Source organism: Mytilus galloprovincialis, chromosome 5 (genome assembly GCF_965363235.1).
Source record: "Mytilus galloprovincialis chromosome 5, xbMytGall1.hap1.1, whole genome shotgun sequence".
Taxonomy (NCBI): domain Eukaryota; kingdom Metazoa; phylum Mollusca; class Bivalvia; order Mytilida; family Mytilidae; genus Mytilus; species Mytilus galloprovincialis.
In genome coordinates this window covers 82,182,628-82,204,823 of record NC_134842.1, presented here as the reverse complement: position 1 = coordinate 82,204,823, position 22,196 = coordinate 82,182,628, and the positions used below count along the sequence as shown (strand labels likewise).

Below are 22,196 nucleotides of genomic sequence, written 5' to 3'. Positions count from 1 at the left end.
ATATTATAGTTTAATAAGCCAGACGTGCGTTTCGTCTACATAAGGGAGCTACCATTTGATTTTTATAAATTTTTTGTTTACAAAACTTTTGAATTTTTCGAAAAAACTAAGGATTTTCTTACCCCATGAGTAGATTACCTTAGACGTATTTGGCACAACTTTTGGGAATTTTGGGTCCTTAATGCTCTTCAACTTTGTATTTGTTTGGCTTTTTAACTATTTTGATCTGAGCGTCACTGATGAGTCTTATGTAGACGAAACGCGCGTCTGGCGTATAAAATTATAATCCTGGTACTTTTGATAACTATTTCAGTTTGATTTCCATGAAGGTTTGACTTAATGCAATCGGTTTATATAATAACTGTTTCAATGTTTGAAATATTTTATTGATAATATTTTCTAATTTAGATTCTCAGTTCTTATAATTAAAAGAAGTAAATTTAGAAATTAAGTATCTTATTTTTGACTGAATAGTATCATTACATAATATGAAATTCTAATACAATGATGTTTGATATGAAAAACGCCACGTTTCAGTAAAAAAAGATTAATTAATTGAAATGATGTTAACAGTATTTTGCATCCAGACTGGATATTTCAGTCGTTAAAAGAGTAATCCAAAGAGACAATCACCAAAAAGATACATACACATAAATAAATAATGTTTATGAGCCGTGTTTCTATTGATAAAGATTTGAACGAGCGATGAACTTTCTCCAGCTGTTTAAGATTTAAATGTGTGTAACGGTACAGATTAGATCTGTCATAGATGCAGAATTAGAACGACTGATGAAGTATAGCAAATTGCCACCTAAGTTAAAGTAATCAAATCAATTAAGAATGACTAATATTTATTATATATAATTACACAGGCTTGTATTCAAGACATAATATATATACAAAAGTAATAAAAACATAATATAATAAAAAATACAAAATATAAAATTGGCGTTACGGGCAACATGCTAGCAATTGATATGTATTTAAAAAATAAAAAATAAAATACATATCTCAATTAAATTCACATTATTCGAGCATCTATCGCGGCACTTGCACTTGACGACAGAGTGTAGATGTGGTACCGTGACTTCAAATAACTTTCACCATATACTTTAAGGAGAAAGTCACGAGCCACTTTAGTATACATCAAACAGAAACATAACTCGTAGAGTATTGAATGAAACCTCAAACAATGTGAACCTAATAGCAAAGCGAGCCTTTTAAAAGAGAGTATTTACAAGAGCCCGAAGCATAATTCAAAGAACAATTATATGTTACTTCAAAATACCTCTCTACGAGTGACATGTTGAGCGCTGGCCCATCCCATGTCAAACATATGTAACTCAAGTATACCCACTCTTTTAGTTTATTTAATTAATTTTAATACCTGCATGTTGAGCGCTGGCCCAGCCCATGCTTAGAGGGTATGGGCTCACTTTGCAACCTGAGACGGATAACCTCGAGTGAAAAAACCATTTGCACACTAAAACATGTATCCAAAAGAACTGTCAAATGGACAAACAAATGATTCGTTCACCCGACGAGAGGGCTGCCTAGTTATCCATTTTATTCAGGGCTGCCTGAGAACTCAGATAATAATTTTGTGACAAGTAAAGAATGGATGAAATTCATTATTACATTGCCCAAACGAATTGCTGCACATGTTGCCAAAGCACAAACCACAATCTCGGGGGTGTAAGGGGCGGATGGAGGGTAAATAATTACAAAATAAAAATATTGCATAAAAATAAACATGTGTATCTAATCCATATAAAAATTACAACTGCAACTTAACTAAATTTCTAATGTACCCTAGAAAAGTAAGGGAGGAGTTACTTAAGATTGACATGCCTTATATCAAACAAGATAGACTATTAACATTGCGGTCAGACAATTCCCAGACTTCCATAAATAAGTCAAGATAAGAGATAAAGTAAACAAATGGCATCTGCAAGGAAATAAACACTTACATAAACTTTAATTAATGAACATTAATACGCATTTATGAGCCGTGTTTCTATTGATAAAGATTTGAACGAGCGATGAACTTTCTCCAGCTGTTTAAGATTTAAATGTGTGTAACGGTACAGATTAGATCTGTCATAGATGCAGAATTAGAACGACTGATGAAGTATAGCAAATTGCCACCTAAGTTAAAGTAATCAAATCAATTAAGAATGACTAATATTTATTATATATAATTACACAGGCTTGTATTCAAGACATAATATATATACAAAAGTAATAAAAACATAATATAATAAAAAATACAAAATATAAAATTGGCGTTACGGGCAACATGCTAGCAATTGATATGTATTTAAAAAATAAAAAATAAAATACATATCTCAATTAAATTCACATTATTCGAGCATCTATCGCGGCACTTGCACTTGACGACAGAGTGTAGATGTGGTACCGTGACTTCAAATAACTTTCACCATATACTTTAAGGAGAAAGTCACGAGCCACTTTAGTATACATCAAACAGAAACATAACTCGTAGAGTATTGAATGAAACCTCAAACAATGTGAACCTAATAGCAAAGCGAGCCTTTTAAAAGAGAGTATTTACAAGAGCCCGAAGCATAATTCAAAGAACAATTATATGTTACTTCAAAATACCTCTCTACGAGTGACATGTTGAGCGCTGGCCCATCCCATGTCAAACATATGTAACTCAAGTATACCCACTCTTTTAGTTTATTTAATTAATTTTAATACCTGCATGTTGAGCGCTGGCCCAGCCCATGCTTAGAGGGTATGGGCTCACTTTGCAACCTGAGACGGATAACCTCGAGTGAAAAAACCATTTGCACACTAAAACATGTATCCAAAAGAACTGTCAAATGGACAAACAAATGATTCGTTCACCCGACGAGAGGGCTGCCTAGTTATCCATTTTATTCAGGGCTGCCTGAGAACTCAGATAATAATTTTGTGACAAGTAAAGAATGGATGAAATTCATTATTACATTGCCCAAACGAAATGCTACACATGCTGCCCTTGTAACGCATTGAGTATCCCCAAAATTATTCCGAGACAGTGGTTGTGCCAAATTGAATATTGTTACTTATTTATATGTTTTCGACTAATTAGAGCAAACTTTACAAAAATAAGCAGAAATCGATAGTCTACTTAAATACAAAACAAAAAATAAAAAATTATAATAACGAATCACTAATTTCCCTTCTAACAAAGTTTGAATCGTAATTATTTACACATTTTCGAAAGAGCTTGACGAATGTCAACTTCAGATGTTCTTATATAACGACTGTAGCAGTCAGATTTCCAACGTCCTAAAGTTTGAATCATATGATCTTGGATACCATTAGAACTACAAGTTGTAGCTGCTCCTATTCGGAAAGAATGTCCACTATATTTATCGGCATTTAAACCCAAGTGTGATAGAATTGTTTTCAATTTGTCTATAAATAACGATCGGCGTAAAGCTAAATTACTACTGTCAACCAATAGCGGATCATTATCTGTTGCACCGTTCATTTTTCTGGATGTTACATATTTTGACAACTGTACATATGGACAAATATTGTTATTAGTTTTAAATAGTTTAATGATTACTCCATGACGGAAAATGTCGGTTTTGGATGCCTTCAAACATAGATTAACTTGACAATCAGATACAAATACTACATCATCCATAGTTAAATTCAAAGCTGAATCAAATGACTGTTTGCATGTAAATTCAGAACAACGCAGGAAACCGAAAAAACCTATAACAGATGCAGTTAACATAGTAAAATCTAAATGCGGATCGAAAATACTTTTCTGTAAATGTTGGTAAATCTGTTGCAGCACACTATAAGTAATCGGTAGTTTTTGTCGCACACTTTTGTTTTCAGTTTTCTTTATACCATTTAGAATATTTTGTAAACGTAGCAAAGGTTTACCTACATTATCTACTAAAGGATTGACACTACAATTTGCAATAGAAAAATGACGTATTCCAGCTAGATATAACTTGATAGTAGAATATTTCAAATCTAACACTGACTGACAATATGATACAAAACAAATTAATATATCCTCGGAAATATAAGACATTACATTTCCAATATTTTCTCCCTCGAATTGAGAGGTACGAAATTTGAGAAAACACTTATATCCAGATGTGTATACATCTCTTGTAGCACTATTAATACTTTTACTCCACAAATTATTAATCACACAACTTAATTCCACAGAATTTCTGAGTGGGGCGGGCAGTGACAAGGTTCCACTGATGCTGTCGGACACAGTTGACGAAAACGGTCCATCTGAAATCGAGAGAGAGCATCAGCTATAGTATTACATTTTCCGGCTACATGAGTAGCGTGAATAATAAAATTATATTTTGCGGAACACCAAGTTAGACGTCTCATTAATCTCATAATTTCTAATGATTTTGATCTCCCTTTCTTTATAATTAAAACTGTTGCCATATTATCACAGTAAAATAGAATACGCTTCCCTGACCACTCATCACCCCATATAATAGCAGCAATTACTATAGGATATAATTCCATGTAAGCCATAGACATTGATAATTCCTTGTCTAATTTCATTTCTATGGGCCATAACGCTTGAAACCATCGATTTTTGAAATAACCTCCAAATCCCACGGTTGACGCAGCATCAGTATATAAATCAAAATCAGACGCATTTACTATATTATCATCAATAAAGAAAGAAATTCCATTCCACTGATCTAAGAACCTATGCCACAATGATAAATCATTTCTACAACTAGAATTTAAAGTGACATGGTGATGAAGTTCTTTAACAGAGTGAGCTATGTTAAGTAGATAAGATATAAACGATCTCCCAGGAATAATGACTCTCATAGCAAAATTTAAATGACCCAATAAACTTAACATCTCACGTTTTGTACATGTTTTGCGATTGAGGAAAAACAATAGGTATTCCTTAATTCGACATAATTTATTTTCGGGTAATCTAGCTTCCATACGAATAGTGTCCAATATTATACCTAAGTATTCGATGCATGTTACCGGTCCTAAAGTTTTATGTTTTGCGATCGGAATTTCAAGTGAAGCAAACACGGAAACTAAAGTTTTCATAGTAGCGTCGGCATTTGCTGACGGTCTGTCGATTGTTAAGAAATCATCTAGTAGATGTAGAACTGTATTAATTCCATAATTATTGTGTAAAATCCAACACATAGCGATAGATAAATTGTCAAAAATTTTAGGACTGGAACGACACCCAAATGCTAATCTAGTGTAAAAGTAATACATATTTTTCCATTTAAATCCATATAAATGCCATAAACTCGGATGAATAGGGATTAATTTAAATGCATTAGATACGTCCAATTTACAACATCTTGAGGCAAAACCGTATTCTTTGATGATTTTAATGGCATCATCGATTTTAATATACGAAAGCGAAAAATCTTCTTTGTTGATGAGGTCGTTGACACTACTATGCTCATCACTATTGTGAGGTGCAGATAAATCAAGTATAAGTCTTTTCTTTTTAGAATATTTACCTTCAACAATGCCAACAGGACTAACCCTGTATATATCAAAAGGGGCTTTCGTAAATGGGCCTATAACAAAATTATTGTCTAACTCTGATTTGACTAATCCGGACACGTCATCTGGACATTTTGTAGTAGAAAGCAGGTTTTTACATTCTAAAACCTTTTCCGGTAGAGATGATACGCCCGTAAAAAATCCTTTACGTAACCCGTTAATTAATGAATTTACGAAATATCTATCAGGATGTCTCTGTAGCTCCCACGCTAACTTATCTACATTAATTGGTGTCGTGGCATGCATTAACACATTATCATTATCTAGTCATATATTTGCTTGTTTGGTTGTTTTTGGTACACTTGTAGAGGGTTTGATTTGAGTTGACGATTTCATATTCATGTCAACATGAGCATAGCGGCACGCGGATCCCCTGTAGCAATTACCAGCGAGATAATAGTTGCAGATTTCTCTCCCTTTGTGGAATAGCTTTGGTCTTCCGTACTGGTCAATATCGGCTGATTGTGGTTTAGAATACGGTGTTGTAGGATTGCGCTTTTGTTGGGAATGGTTGTTTTTGCCCTGTGATGTATCGGATAAATAACACATTTCAGTGCTATGCAATGAACTTCCACATACGCCACATGTATTGATAGCTCTCCCTAAGCAAACTGAAGAATACAGTTTCTCATCTCTGATTGACCAGTCGACGGTCAAACCTTTTGTTAATTTAATTGCCGCAACTTTCTTAGCGAAGGCCTTATGGTATTCATAGAAAATGTTACCTTTGAACTTCGTTGCCATTTCTATGACATCTTGCAAAAACATGTCAAGTTCTACCCGACGATCTTCGAATTCGCACACAATGTTTTTGTAAATGTTAAATGCCTCTATGTATTCTTGGATAGATAGGTCACGCTGCAGGCGATGATCTTTTGGCTTAAGAAGGAGAATAGATCCATCTGCCTCTATTTGCTGTGTATCACTTTGATTTTCATTTACAGGAATAAGCAAAGAAACTAAATTAATGTACTTGCCTTCTTTAATATTTTGTCGCTGGATTTGTGACACTGTTTGTATGTGCGGAAACATACCAGCAGACACTTTCCCGGAAGCACTATATCCCTGTGTTTCGATAAATTGAGATGACGATTGAATTTGAGTACCAGTATGCGATACATCATTCCCGGTAGCATTCTTTTGAAGATCCACTACTGTTTTAAGAATTTCTCCTTGACTTTTAACTGTTTCGGTCAACGATTTAACATTGGCCGATAGTTCACGAATAGTGTTCTCTGATATGATATCATTGACTACTTCTGTGTCATCATTTGTTTGCACATTAACAGCAGGCATAGGTTGACGATTAGAGTGTAACAAAGCTTGTAATTGTTTTTGGCTAAATGAAGCAGGAGCATTAACTCCAATCACAATTAGTTCTGCTATTAATTCCTCTTTTGATTTTTTGCTAGAATCATTTGAATTTACAACATTAGCGGATTTTCGTTTCTTTGAAGCCATTTTAAATAATTACAAAATAAAAATATTGCATAAAAATAAACATGTGTATCTAATCCATATAAAAATTACAACTGCAACTTAACTAAATTTCTAATGTACCCTAGAAAAGTAAGGGAGGAGTTACTTAAGATTGACATGCCTTATATCAAACAAGATAGACTATTAACATTGCGGTCAGACAATTCCCAGACTTCCATAAATAAGTCAAGATAAGAGATAAAGTAAACAAATGGCATCTGCAAGGAAATAAACACTTACATAAACTTTAATTAATGAACATTAATACGCATTATCGTCAAGTCTGAGAAATATTATAATAATTACTATCAATACAATACTGGTATGTAATTTACCGCTAGCAGACCTTTGGTAGTTCATGCTTTATTGTCATTCTGATTAATGTTTTCTGTTAATATATAAATCAAGTAAAATTAAAAATTGAAATACATGCAAGTTTGAAAAAAAGAAAGAATCTCGAAGTGTTACATGTCCATCATTCATTGAAATCATGCAGTGATATAAAATTATAGCTTTAACAGTTGTTTTATACATGTATGTTCTCTGTCCGTAATGTTCTTGCATTTATTTGTACTGTAGTCCTGTCATGTAGTGTTATCGTGTTTGTGTTATATTTAACATTGCCATAAAAGCGGAAGGTTTTGCTACTCACAAAACCAGGTTCAATCCTCCATTTCATTCTTAAAATGTGCCGTACCATGTCAGGTAATTTTGACAATCTTCCAAACATTCTGTTGCTGGTAAAATGCCGACAACCAAACAGTGTGTGAATGACGCTTAAAATTCTGACAAAAATTTAAAGAAGTAATTTTAAACCTATGTTTAATGATGAATTGTAATATTGACTGTAAAAACAAGACCACTGTCAATCATACCACATCTTGTTTTATACATATCACCATAACCACACGGCAAAAAAAGTTTTCAAATGCTTGAATATGAAGACACCTCTGTCAAAATTTCGTAACATTCGAAGACATTTCAAGATGATGCTGCATATAAACTTATTAAATTTGTTTGACTTTTTAACTGTTTTGATCTGAGCGTCACTAATGAGTCTTGTGTAGACGAAACGTGCGTCTGGCGTATTAAATTATAATCCTGGTACATTTGATAACTATAAACCCCAGGCTATATGTTAGCAAATAATGTCTCAATAAGTAAAAATCCTAAATGAAAATATTTGTTTCATAATTTTGCATCAAATATTCTTTATTTTTGAGTATAATTTCACATTGCGATAAGACGTGTCACGGTACTTGTCTATCCCAAATTCATGTTGTTGGTTTTGATGTTATATTTGTTATTCTCGTGGGATTTTGTCTGATGCTTGGTCCGTTTCTGTGTGTGTTACATTTTAGTGTTGTGTCGTTGTTCTCCTCTTATATTTAATGCGTTTCCCTCGGTTTTAGTTTGTTACCCCAATTTTGTTTTTTGTCCATGGATTTATGAGTTTTGAATAGCGGTATACCACTGATGACTTTCTTTATCACAAAAACATCTTCTGCCAAAATGATAATAATGTCTAAAATGAATAACCATTTGAAAAATATATAAATCCACACTGTAATGAAAAAAAGTATGATCCAACTTAACATCTAAATGTTAAGCAAAGCAACAAAGTCTTTAAAGCGGTAAAAAATTATCAAAGGTACCAATATTATAGTTTAATAAGCCAGACGTGCGTTTCGTCTACATAAGGGAGCTACCATTTGATTTTTATGGGGGGGGGGGGGGGAAGGGGGGGGGGGGCTAGGATGAAATTAGAAAAAAATAGGCAGGACAGGAGTTTTAAGTAAAAAAAAAGGCAGGATGAGACACTTTGCCAAAAAAAAAGGCAGGATGACAATTTAGGTAAAAAAAAAGTCAGGATAAACTAATAAAAAAAAAGGCAGGACCGAATAGAGTGAAAAATAAAAGGCAGAACAGAGATTACAACTAAAAAAAAATGCAGGACAAAATTTTTCACCCCCCCCCCCTAAAAATCAAATGGTAGCTCCCTAAGACTCATCAATGACTCTCAGATCAAAATAACTATAAAGCCAAACAAGTACAAAGTTGAAGAGCATAAAATGTTAAAGAATGAAAAGGAATATTCACAACATTTTGTTCTGTATACTGTTCATAATCGAGGAAAAGTTTTAGTTTGATTTCCATTAAGGGTTGACTTTATGTAATCGCAATATGTAATAAATGTTTCAATGTTTAAAATATGTTATTGATGATAATTATCAATTAAGATTCTCAGTGTTGAAGATTAAAAGAAGTGCATTTAGACATTAAGTATATTTATTTTGACTGAATTTGCTCATTGCATAATTTGAAATTCAAAAACAATGATTGTTGATATGAAAAACGCTATTGTTCAGTATACAATCTTTATAATAAACATGATGTTAGCAGTATTTTGCATCCTAGCCGGCATTTGATATTTCAATCGTTAAAAAGATAATCAAAAAGTGACAATCACCAAAAAGATAAATAAATAAATAATGCTATCGTCAAGCCTGAGAAATATTTGGATAATTACTTTCAATACAATAATGGCATGTTATATATATAATTAGTAACTGCAAGCAGTCCTTTGGTAGTTCATGTAACATTGTTAAGTTTCTTCTGTTAAGGATGTTCGCTTGTCATGTTTTGGAATTTTTGTCATATATTTGGATTCCTCTGGTTGTATCCATTTGAATGCTTTACCTATATATTTTTTTCGTTATTTTGGTTTCTTTATTTATCCCCTGTCAACATATACTAATGTTATAAAAAGCTTGTTATTTTGAAACTGAGAAGCGAACTTCCTTAACTATTCTAACACCATACTCGGGTTTCTTTTCAACTGATGCATATTGCTGTGTTCTTGATTTTCCTTCATAAGCTAGGGATATAGTAGGAGAGTTGAGATTTCATATAACAATTTTAACCATGCCGCATTTGGCGCCAGTCTCATGTCTATAGCCTCTGGCCTTTGTTTGTTTGTCTTGTATGTTTGTTTTAAATTTTTGTTCATTTATATGTTTCGTAGTAAGTGTGACGTTCTTTATCACTGAATAAGTACCCTTTTTTGGTTAGGAGCCAGCTGAAGCCGCCTCCGGGTTCTGGATTTTCCGCACTGTGTTGAAGACACATTGATGGCCTTGAGCTGTTTTATGCTCTTTGGTCGGATTGTTGCCTCTTAAACACATTCCCCATTTCCATTCTCAATTTCTTGGAATATGATTGGCTAAAAGCGTCCGCGTGGAGACCGTATATATTCCATATTAGGTTAGTAGGGAGGCTTATTTCATTATAAAAACAAAACGGTACTGAGAAACAATCTTAAAGGTTTCAAGAGACGAAGAAATTGATGATGAAGATTGATTAATAGTTTCATAAAAAACATATAAACCAAACAAATTGTTATTGTTGGCACCTGTTTTTGTAGGATCAATGGAAGTAGTTGTTTAAATGCTAACGGTATTGGAGACTTACTCAATTGTTAGATCACTAATCTAAATTTCACATGTTAAGATAGTCGGTAAGATAAATTCGTTTCATAGTGTGCTAGTGACGTAATACGGTATATATGGGATCAGTTAATTCCATATCGGGATTCGAACTTCGCCTTCATCCCATATAGAATTTATTGACCCCTTATATACTGTATTAGGTCACTATTACACTATGTAACTAATATTATGGAATTTTGGAAGAAGCTTTCTGTTCAAATATCTAGCTTCGAATATTATTTTAAGATATTATTTATATTAATTTTAATAAGTAGGTAAGATATACAAATATAACTAATTAATTTAAGATAATTTTTTGAATTTAGAAATTAATTCCGATAATGGAAATGAGACAATATCAAATATCATATTGTGTATCCTTGAAGTAAATATTGAAGATCATTTTGATTAATCCCATCAATTCCTAGTGGAGAAATTTAAAATGTTTACAGAAACAATGAAGTCAAGTTCATTGCTCAAAGTTTACAAAATGCACGATGTTTTGTATTTGCATTGGTTTTCATATATACGTTTGCCAGTTTTATGCACACATTTAAAATAAATACAATTAGAAAAATATGAATAGAATTTTAAGCACAATATATATATATATATAGAAAAATATAAAAAATCCTTTAAGATTTATTTTTAATAGAAATTGTTGTTAGAATTTTAAAAATCCTTTACAAATTTTCCCATATAATTCAAATTAGAAAACTTAAACAAATCCAATCTTATAACATATACACCTTGTTAACGAATATTTTCTTCGTCTACAGCGATAGAATGCAGCGCTCCAGACCTAGATGACAGTTTTAACAACTATACCGGAATAAATGGCTACGACAGCGTGTTTTACTTTGCCTGTAAATCTGGATACAAGATCAGATTTGGAGACGTACCCTATACAACTTTGAGATGTAACGAAAGTGGACTATGGGCAGCGCACGTACATGAACTATTTGACTTCAGATGTTACGGTATTGTTACCAATTAAGATACTAGTAGATTTAAGTATTATCTTTTTTCCATTTAGATATCATGAGTATACACAAATGCATAAAATACAAATCTTGAAGAGTACAAACGCAATTAAAAAATCATTGATGAAAGACAATGACAGGATACTGATTTTTAATAGATGACACAGATAGTAACAATGGCAATTTCTTTGTTATAATTGACGGAACAGTACACTAATTTTTATAAGCGTAAAACGCAATTAAAAAATCAGTAATGCAATACCATGGAATGATACTGATTTTGAATGGATGACACATTCTTTGTTATAATTGACTGAAGATAACTGTAATATTGATGTTTAATTTTTGTTTTCAATAACAATTCAAAAATGAAAGGCTAGGAGAAATAAGCATTGGTGAAAAGGCAGTCCAACGAAAAATTCAACAAAAAACATAAATCAATTTTATAATTTGAAGCACCAGGTATTGTTGAACACAATGTTTTGGTGTTTCTGCTCTTTATAGGTTAATGTAATCATTGTAAATAATATTAACCATTTTTATAAAATCATCAGACAAATAAACTTTTTGTGCCAAACGACACCTTTTTACTTGGATATATAAATTTTTCAAATTCTATTTTAATACAGCTATAACAAAAATGTCATACAAATCGCTAAACTAAAACATATCTGCAAGTTTTAAAAAGTATCATCACAAAAATACTGAAGTCCGAGGAAAATTCAAAACGGAGAGTTCCTTATCAAATGGCAAAATCAGATGGTAAACCACATCCTACGATGAGACAACAACTGTCAAATTTTGACTTGGTACAAGCAATTTCACATGTAGAAAATGGTGAATTGAACCTTGTTTTATTGTTTATTTTTCAAATGCACATTTCTTTTTTAGTTGAAGAAAGTTATGCTGGATGTTACAACTCACAACTAAACAACTATCAACCGACAACTGCAGGGTCAAACATTGAAGCATGTAGGATCAGTTGCCAAAACTTTAGTTCAAAGTATGCGGTCATGTCGGGTTCATCCTGCTACTGTGGAAATATGTTGAATGTGTCAGCATCAATTAACAATGATAATTGCAGCGCTCCATGCAATGGGGCAATGGAAAATGGATTTTGTGGAGGCACAAATGGAAGTCAGAGTATTTACTTTGTTTGGAGTAAGTAAATAACAGTTTACCTGATTTTATTATGTTAATTTTGAAAAAAGATCTCCATCATGGTTGCCTATAACTAAAACCAGTTCTTTTATGTTTAATCAGGAATAAAAAAAGATTTGATTATATATGAAAAGATTTGTTTATGCCAGTCTTAGAATGAAAAACGACTTTTAACTTCGAACAAAAGAAGACGTTTTTATGTGAATCCATAAATAAAATATACATTTTTGTTTAAACGATCAATTCATAAGGTCTTTCATGTATTAATGAGACAACAACCCAAGGACAAAAAATATCTTAAATATTTCACTACTTCCGGTGAATATGCCTCAAATTCCCCTTTGTGCCGTGATATTTGCCATTTTAGATATTTATTTTTATTCCTCGCGAGCCTCCTCCCGCCAAAATTATTTGGAACTTTTCTCCCCTTATCCCGATTAATAAAGCAGCACAAGTAAGCAATATCGTTATCGTATATTAAAGAATGCGTAGTGTATATAAAGTGGGAAAAGACATCTTTACAAAGGAAAGATGACAATGACGTTAACACATACCATGCCGTTACATACAGGAAACGTTAACCCGTTTAAGTGCAAGTATATTTTCCACTGTACCATGATATTTTCCATTTATCATCAAAATTATGAATGAACATAAATTTGGGTTACAGCTTACTAGTATGAAAAAAAAAGAATTCCCGTTATTTGTACAGAGAATTTCAATCAAAATCTATTTGTTGTAATTAAACAGATATATATCATGTTATTACACCTTATACAAAGAAGCCAGATTTTGATTGTTTGATAGCCAGTGTATTTTTCGCATATTCTAATATTTTTTCCTCATTTCAAACGAATTTGCCTATTTTTCACCACTGCCGGTGAATTTGCCTCACATACCATGATATTCCTTTTTTAAATAAAGGCAACAGTAGTATACCGATGTTCAAACTCATAAATCCATGGACAAAAAACAAAATCGGTGTAACAAACTAAAACTGAGGGAAACGCATTAAATATAAGAGGAGAACAACGACACAGCACTACAATGTAACACACACAGAAACGGACCAAGCAACAGACAAAATCCCACGAGAATAACAAATATAACATCAAAACCAAATACATGAATTTGGGATTGACAAGTACCGTGACACGTCTTATCTCAATGTGAATTTACACTAAAAAATAAGAGAAAACAAACGACGCAACGTTAAAATGTAACACATACAGAAACGAACTATAATATAATAATGGCCATATTCCTGACTTGGTACTGGACATTTAAAAAAAAATAAATGGCGGGTTGAACCTGTGGTCATGTGGCATGCCAAACCTCCCCTTTTATAGCCATGTGAAATATAACATTAAGATGACAAATCAACACTACAGGACTACAATATAAATAAATTGGAGAATACAATTGACAAAGAAACACACGAACAACAGCCAACAAAAGGCAACAAGTTGAAAATTTTAAAACGCCAGAAGTGCATTTTATCCACACAAGATCTACTAGTGATGCCTTGATACAAAAGTGATGCACAAACATGTTAATGAATTACAGCTTTCAAGTAAACAAAACATAACTTCACCTGTACAGAGAAAAAAATCATTCCAAATCTATTCCGTGTAATTAAACAGATATATAATGTTATGAAGGGGTATTTGCGAAATATATCAGTCTTCGGACCGAACTGTCAGTGAATATGCCTCACACTTGGGACCAAAAACTGAAATTGACTGACTGGTATTTTTCGCAAATACCCCTCCATAACATGGTATATCTGTTCAATACTTTTCCATAACATGATACATCTGTTCAAAATTTCATCAGGGAATCAAAACTTTATCGTATGCTTTTAAAGGCTGTCTAATGAAAAATAGAAAAAAACTATTGAGAAAATATATTGTTTAAAATAAAGGTAGGATTTACAAATCAAGTAGATTCGTTTTGCTCATTTTGTTGATGAACTTACATTGTGCTATGAGAGAAAATCATCAATATCACAAGGATTTGACATCATTATATAATTCAGATCTGAAAGCCAAAAGAAATGCAGCATCAATATTAATTTTATCAAATACTATCATTTTTCTGTCTTACAGTTATTAGCAGTTGTCTATTAGTCTTATGAATACTCATAAATTGTAAATAAAGTAGTATACCGCTGTTCGATAGTCATAAATTGATTGAGATTATTATTATAAAAAGAAAATGTGAAATAATTGCCAATAAGCCAACTCTCCACAATAACTAAAAAGACACCGCAAATAACTACTATAGATCACCGTACAGCCTTCAACAATGAGCAAACACTATACTGCATAGAGAGCTATTAACCAAATGTTTTTCACATTTTTCTTAACAGGTGGCTGCTACACAAAACTTAGTGTTTATGCATCATCAGTGAAACCAGTTAACGTTAAACGAAAGATTACCTGTAAACAGTATTGTTTGGGTAACGGAAATGTATATGCCATTTTGGATATAGTTAATTCTACATGTACATGCACAGACCTAATCAACAATGATGCTGACTTCAAAGGAAATAATTTTTGTTCAGATGATGACTATAAGCCTGCTGACTTTGAAATTGCTGCCTCTATGGTGTACCACACTGGTAATTGTATATTTAAGATAGGATGTAATGAATAAACATACACTTTATAATATAAATTCTATGCCTTCTAAGAGTTTTCCTGTATTTACCATCATAACAAATCCGACCTAAACATTTGACAGCCAAGGATGTAAAATACCTCGCATCGGTAAAAAAATCTTTTTGAACTTAACAGAAAAGCTGAATTCTTCGTATGTCAAATTTGCCGTAAAAATTAAGCTTTTTAAGGTAATTTATTAAAAAAAATATTTTAACTATTTTTTAGATTTTTTTTGTTTAGCTTATCAATTAAAATATTGTAATAAATTCATGTATACAAAAGATCGAACATGTATGTCATCGATCAAAGGAGTTAGAACTAACGTTTACTAAGACGTCATGCTTATACTCATATCAGTTTGTTAATCAGTAAATATTCGAAAACAACTTGAAAGAATAAAGTAAAATTGACACAATATCTTCTACCACACATGAAGTTGTGCACCTGTTATTGATAATTTTGAGCTGAATAATTTAAGGAGTTTTCATTATCAAAAAGTCGACTTGCCAATGGCGTGTGTATCTGTTTGTTTTATCTCATCCCTTTTAATGGCTTTACAGAATTCCACCAATTTTGGCTATATCTGTTTAAATCACAAATTTCAATATTTAACACTTTACATAACATTAATAAATAATTGTTTTAATCTCATAATTCATTCAGAGGTTTTATATCTTTGCCACACAAAAAATGTGTTCCAAAATATTATAAAAACGGCATTGATTATAATTCAGAAATAAGTTCTGTAAAAACAATTTGCTTCAATCACAATTTGTGTTATTAACATTATATCATATTCTTTACTTAGGGTCTGTAACAGATAGATATGGAAACTGTGATGCTTTGTATTTAGCCGGAATACGGCTGAATGGGTATTACCAGTTACACAATAACAACACACCAATATTTTGTACATTTAAAGGTAAGCAATAGTACAATTATTCGTGTTAAAATTGAATACTTATCATTAAAACAAAATACTACAGTTGTATTCAGAACAATAGTTACTTTTAATGTATTGTAATTTAATCCAATATATAAAGAATTGTCAGATTTGTTTTTCCTATATTATGAAAATAAGGAGATTCGGTTTGATTGCCATAGAGACAACTTTATACCAAAGGTCAAATGAAGAGGATGTAAGCAATTATAGACAACCGAACGACCTTCAACAGTGTGAAGAACTCATATCGTATAATCGGCTATAAAAGGCTACGACATGAAAAGCCATGAAACGATTACTGAGAAAACTAACGACCTAATGTATATCAAAATAAAAATATTCTCGATTTTGATATAGGATGTATAGTATATTCTTCAACAACATTTCAATCATCCGTTACATTTCAGTCGACGATTTTTTTTAAAAAAAACACGTGCTCAATACCCATGCTTTTTAACCGGATTTTTGTGACAAAAATGTCGGTTATTGATTTGGGGATGTACGGCGGGTGGCCGGACGGGCGGGCGGGCGGGCGGCAATCAAATGTTGTCCGTGCATTAACTCATGAACCGTTCAACCAATGCTTTTAAAATTTTAATATGTTATTACTGACAACTATACGAAAGTCAAGTTCAATAATGGGGATTTTGACTTTTACCGTTCAGGAGTTATGGTTCTTGAAAGATTGAAAAATGGAGTTTCCAGTCGTGTCCGTGCATTTACGCACGAACTGTTCTACCAAAGCTTCCGAAATTTTAATATGCTGTTACTGATGAAAAATGGAGATCAAGTTCAATAATGACGATTTTGACTTTTACCGTTCAGGAGTTATGGTTCTTGAAAGATTGAAAAATGGAGTTTCCAGTCGTGTCCGTGCATTTATGCATGAACTGTTCTACCAAAGCTTCCGAAATTTTAATATGCTGTTACTGATGACAAAATGGAGATCAAGTTCAATAATGACGATTTTGACTTTTACCGTTCAGGAGTTATGGTTCTTGAAAGATTGAAAAATGGTGTTTCCTGTCGTGTCCGTGCATTTTCTCATGAACCATTCAACCAAAGCTTTTGAAATTTTAATATGTTGTTACTGATGATAAAATAGAGGTAATTACAAGTTCAATAATGACGATTTTGACTTTTACCGTTCAGGAGTTATGGTTTTTGAAAGATCGTAAAATGGCGTTTCCATTCACGTTGTTGCATTTACTCATGAACCATTCAATCTAAGCTTTTCAAATTTTAATATGTTGATACTGATGACAAAATGGAGGTCAAATTTGATATTGACGATTTTCACTTTCTCCATTCATCAGTAATGGTTCTTGTGATATTGCCAGGCCACAAATAAATGTTAATAAATCCGGTTTGCTGTCGTTGTGACAGCCTCTTGTTGTTATTTGTTTACTATAAGGTGACAATCAGTAAATTTCGGCTTCAAAGACACTGTATTTAATGAGCAGCCATATTTGTTAAATCATAACAGACAGAGAAAAGAAAATTGACGATTATACGATGTATTAGCGTAAAAAACATGAAAATCGTGCACAGAGGACTAAGTTTATGATATATACCAGCATTGCTTCAAGAATTGGATAAACATTATTTTTCACCACTCACTCGCTACATATGACTTTAAACTGAGTTTTACTGTGCGTATTTTTTTTATTTTCTACATTAGCTAGAGGTATGAGGGTAGGATTGAGATCTCAAAAAAACATGTTTAACCCCGCGGCATGTTTGCACCAGTCCCAAGTAATGAGCCTCTGGCCTTTGTTAGTTTTGCATGATTTTTTATTTTTGTTTCTTTTGCATAATTCGGAGTTTAGTATGACGTCCTTTATAACTGAACTAGTATATATATTTGTTTAGGGACCAGTTGAAGGACACCCTCGGGATCGGGAGTTAATCGCTGCCTTGACGACCTGTTGGTGGCTTTCGGCTGTTGTCTTCTATATTGTAAAATTGTTGTCTCTTTGACACAATCCCTATTTCCATTCTCCATTTTATTTGATTTACGCTATGAAATGGACAAAACGATTAAATACATTATCTTTTGTTTCGTTATATCTATTACCGCGAAAACGTATCATTCTAAAGTAAAAGTATGCATGTTTTTTTTTAATATACTACAATGCTATGGTCCATTTTCAGCAATGTAAGCGATCACGTGACTTTGGTGACATATAGAGCCGCCATTCTGTGTCATTTTGTTCCATATAAATCATGATTCATATCATATGAACTGCAAAATAATCTCACTAGAATTGTTTACTCTATCGAAAGTTAGACGCATATTTAATTAAACAGTTAAATTAATGGCATTTTTTTAACAGACGGGACAACATGTGATGACAATTGGGTTGGCTACAATGGTACATGTTATTTATTTGTTGGACAACCCCAGTCATTTCAGGAAGCAAGAGGCCAATGTGCAGCTCTTAATTCTACACTAGTGTCTGTTCTTCAAGAAGGGGAATCGAATTTTATTGACGAATATCTAAAAGGTGATGTATTGTTTTATATTACAATCATCTGAAATACTGATTTCAGTTATCCATTAAGTATCTGTGAACGAACCCAAATATTTTAAATCTATTTTTGTGTAATATAGCATTGCCTGTGTGATTAAATGGATTCTACTGTGGAACCCTCTTCCGGCAAGGAAAATGTATTGATGTTCCTTGAAGTCCTTAACGGACTGTAAATTCAAATCAAAACGGTGCATTGGGTTTTAGACTTATAACCTAGTTTATTATATTAATACTAATATGAGCAACACAACGGTTGCCTAATGTGGAACAAGATCTGCTTACCCTTCCGAATTACATGAGATGACCCCAACCTTTTGATGGGGTTTGTACTGTTGAGTGTTCATTTTTATATGATGTGTTTTGTGTGCTATTGATTGTCTGTTTGTCGTTTCTTTTTTAACCATGGCATTGTTTGAAAGATGGAGGATGAATTGTATTTAAGAATTAAATGCTTCTTTTTGTAACTTCATTGGGGTTCAAAGCGGTGACCGAATACGGAAGCGCTTCATTCTAAAAATGTGCGCACGGTCAACGGTTTTACAACCCAATGAAGTTACAAAAATAAGCATTCAATATTTATCATTACATTTGTTTGCTAGGATCAAGAAAACACGAATTTTATCAATTTTTTTTATTTAAATCACATGTGCACTTTATTGTCGGACCTCGTGTTATCATGAAGGATAAATATAGGAAGATGTGGTGTGAGTGCCAATGAGACAACTCTCCATACAAATAACAATTTAAAAAGTAAACCATTATAGGTTAAAGTACGGCCTTCAACACGGAGCCTTGGCTCACACCGAACAACAAGCTATAAAGGGCCCCAAAATTACTAGTGTAAAACCATTCAAACGGGAAAACCAACGGTCTAATCTATATAAACAAAACGAGAAACGAGAAACACGTATATGTTACATAAACAAACGACAACTACTGTACATCAGATTCCTGACTTAGGACAGGTGCAAACATTTGCAGCGGGATTAAACGTGATGAACGAATAAATTTGATCTGCGATATCTGAATACAAATGCACAGTTAATTAAATATTAGAGACAAACATTCATGACCAAAAAGCTAACAAACAAATACAAACACAGGACATGACTGAGAAATATTTAACCAATCAATGTTCACTTTAGAAAAAAAACCGTTTTTTTTATAATCTTGAAGTTTATACAAATGTTGTAAGAATAAGTGAAAAATTGAAGATATTACAAATAATGAAAGCTGGTGTACAGACAAGATCCATATAAATAAAAAATAACAAAAAAGCATTATAAACAGTATCAACAGGTCGAATTAACAAGAAAATACGATTTGAGAGTACTCGCAGTTACTGACAGCTAGTTAAAAGCCAAAACCAATAAATAATAAAAAATCATGCATCAGAGACTAAAATCGACTAAAACACATCACAGGGATTTAGTATTTTTAACGATAAGTTTTATTGTGTAATACAATTGCTTAAGGAAAACACGTTATGTGCAGTAAGCCAATTAGAATAACGTATTATAATGAAACATTCATCTAATGTAATTATTTGTTATTGTCAGTTATCAATTAATCGTTCATGTGCATTTTAAATAAATAAAAACCAAATCTGATAAAATTAAAACGATTCTTTTCTTGATCTCTGTAGATGTACCAAACACATGATCTATATTTACTATGTGTTGAAAGCTTTACTTTGATACGATGAACAGCAAAAACTCAAAATATGCCTTATATAAGATTATAAATTTAGCTTTCTTAAGGTGTCCCAGTTGATATTCAGTTTTTTCTTCTTCATAGTTTACGAGAGAGATAGAAAAGACGAGCCCTGGTTTATTGGCCTTAAAAGAATCATAGAGGACGGACCCTTTACTTGGACGGATGGAAATCTTTTACAATATACATTCTTTGATCCAAGTGAACCGTCATCTAAAAATTCTGAGAATGACTGTATGGTTCAGAAAAGAAAAAAAGGCTTGGATGGCCTAAACTGGTTCTCTCATGATTGTACTCTTAATGCAAGTGTGATATGCAAGAAATCAGGTAAATATAAATTTAAGTCAAAACTAAAGTGAAATTAATTGGACTATAAAACCGTTACGGAATATTCTGAAATGTTCTTTTTTCAATAATGTATATCAATTCATTAAAACACTCTTTAATTTTTGGGATTTCTTCCTTTTTGTACAAAAAAGCACATGCACATTATCTTTTTATCCAATTTGATTCCCTTCTTAATCGTTCATGAAACATGCAATCGTCTGGTAGCTGATTATATTTCGTGGACTACTCTTTTCTCAATAATTAAATATTTTTTTTACTTTAATAGAAATCGAAGATGGTCATGGGTCCTCAATACTCTTCAATATAAATCGAAGATGGTCATTGGTCCTCAATGCTCTTCAGCTTTTATCACTTTTTTTATCCGAGTGTCACTGATGAGTCTTATATAGACGAAACACGCGGCTGACGTATTGAGTTATAAGCCTGGTACCTTTGATAACTATTGAAATATAATAAAATGATAATGATAATCTCGCAAGATGTATGTTTATTATTTTAAGTAAATTGAATTACTCGATTTGATGCTAAACGCTGCGTAGTTGTAACTCGTTATGACACCAATGATTAAACATCATATCGTATCTTTGATATTTATCACGGTATTCATGTTTTGTTGCTATATTCAATTATCAGACAACTATCGATGTCGTAATTGCGCTGACGTGACGTGCATCAAGTTATCATTAACCAATCAAACGATAAATTTGTGAGTATTAGTTGTAGATATATACATGTAGAGGCAACAGTAGTTCGAATACTTCTATTCAAAAGTCATTAATCGATTGAAAAAAACATCCGGGTTACAAACTAAAAACGAGGGAAACATATCAATTATAAGAGGAGAACAACGATACAACAGAAACACTAAAACTCAGAAATGTTATTATAAAAGCATCGTTTTTGTTTCAGTCAATTATCGATGTATTGAATCAAACATTACGGAAGTTGGTGCTTTAACGTCAACCGAAGAAGATATGACATTGACCTTTTGTACTCAGATATGCAAAGGTCAATTTAAGGAGTATGCTCTTGTTCAAAATAGAACTTGTTGGTGCAGAGACAATCTACCTTCTGATAGGAGAAATGCATCACATAAGCAATGCAATACAGTATGCCCTGGTAACGAAGGACAAACATGTGGAGGACACACTACTGTAACAGCTATTAATGGTTTGTACAATTTGCCATTTTAAATTATATTGCATTCTCGGTTATATTTTCAAAGGCGTTCACCAAAAACGTTGTGACTAAAATAAAGTTATTTTCAGCAATGACATATATTTTTATTTTGGTGCTGAACCATGAGATTTACATAGTCCTTTATA

The 22,196-nt window shown here is 32.5% G+C and overlaps 1 long non-coding RNA gene across 1 annotated transcript; it reads right to left on the bottom strand.

Annotated features, from left to right (window-relative positions):
- Positions 1–834: 834 nt before the first annotated feature.
- Positions 835–7,304, bottom strand: LOC143076510 (uncharacterized). Its single transcript, XR_012978675.1, has 2 exons — positions 6,537–7,304; positions 835–4,278 (listed from the first exon to the last, which is right to left on the bottom strand). It is a non-coding gene; the product is annotated as an uncharacterized LOC143076510 (long non-coding RNA).
- Positions 7,305–22,196: the final 14,892 nt, after the last annotated feature.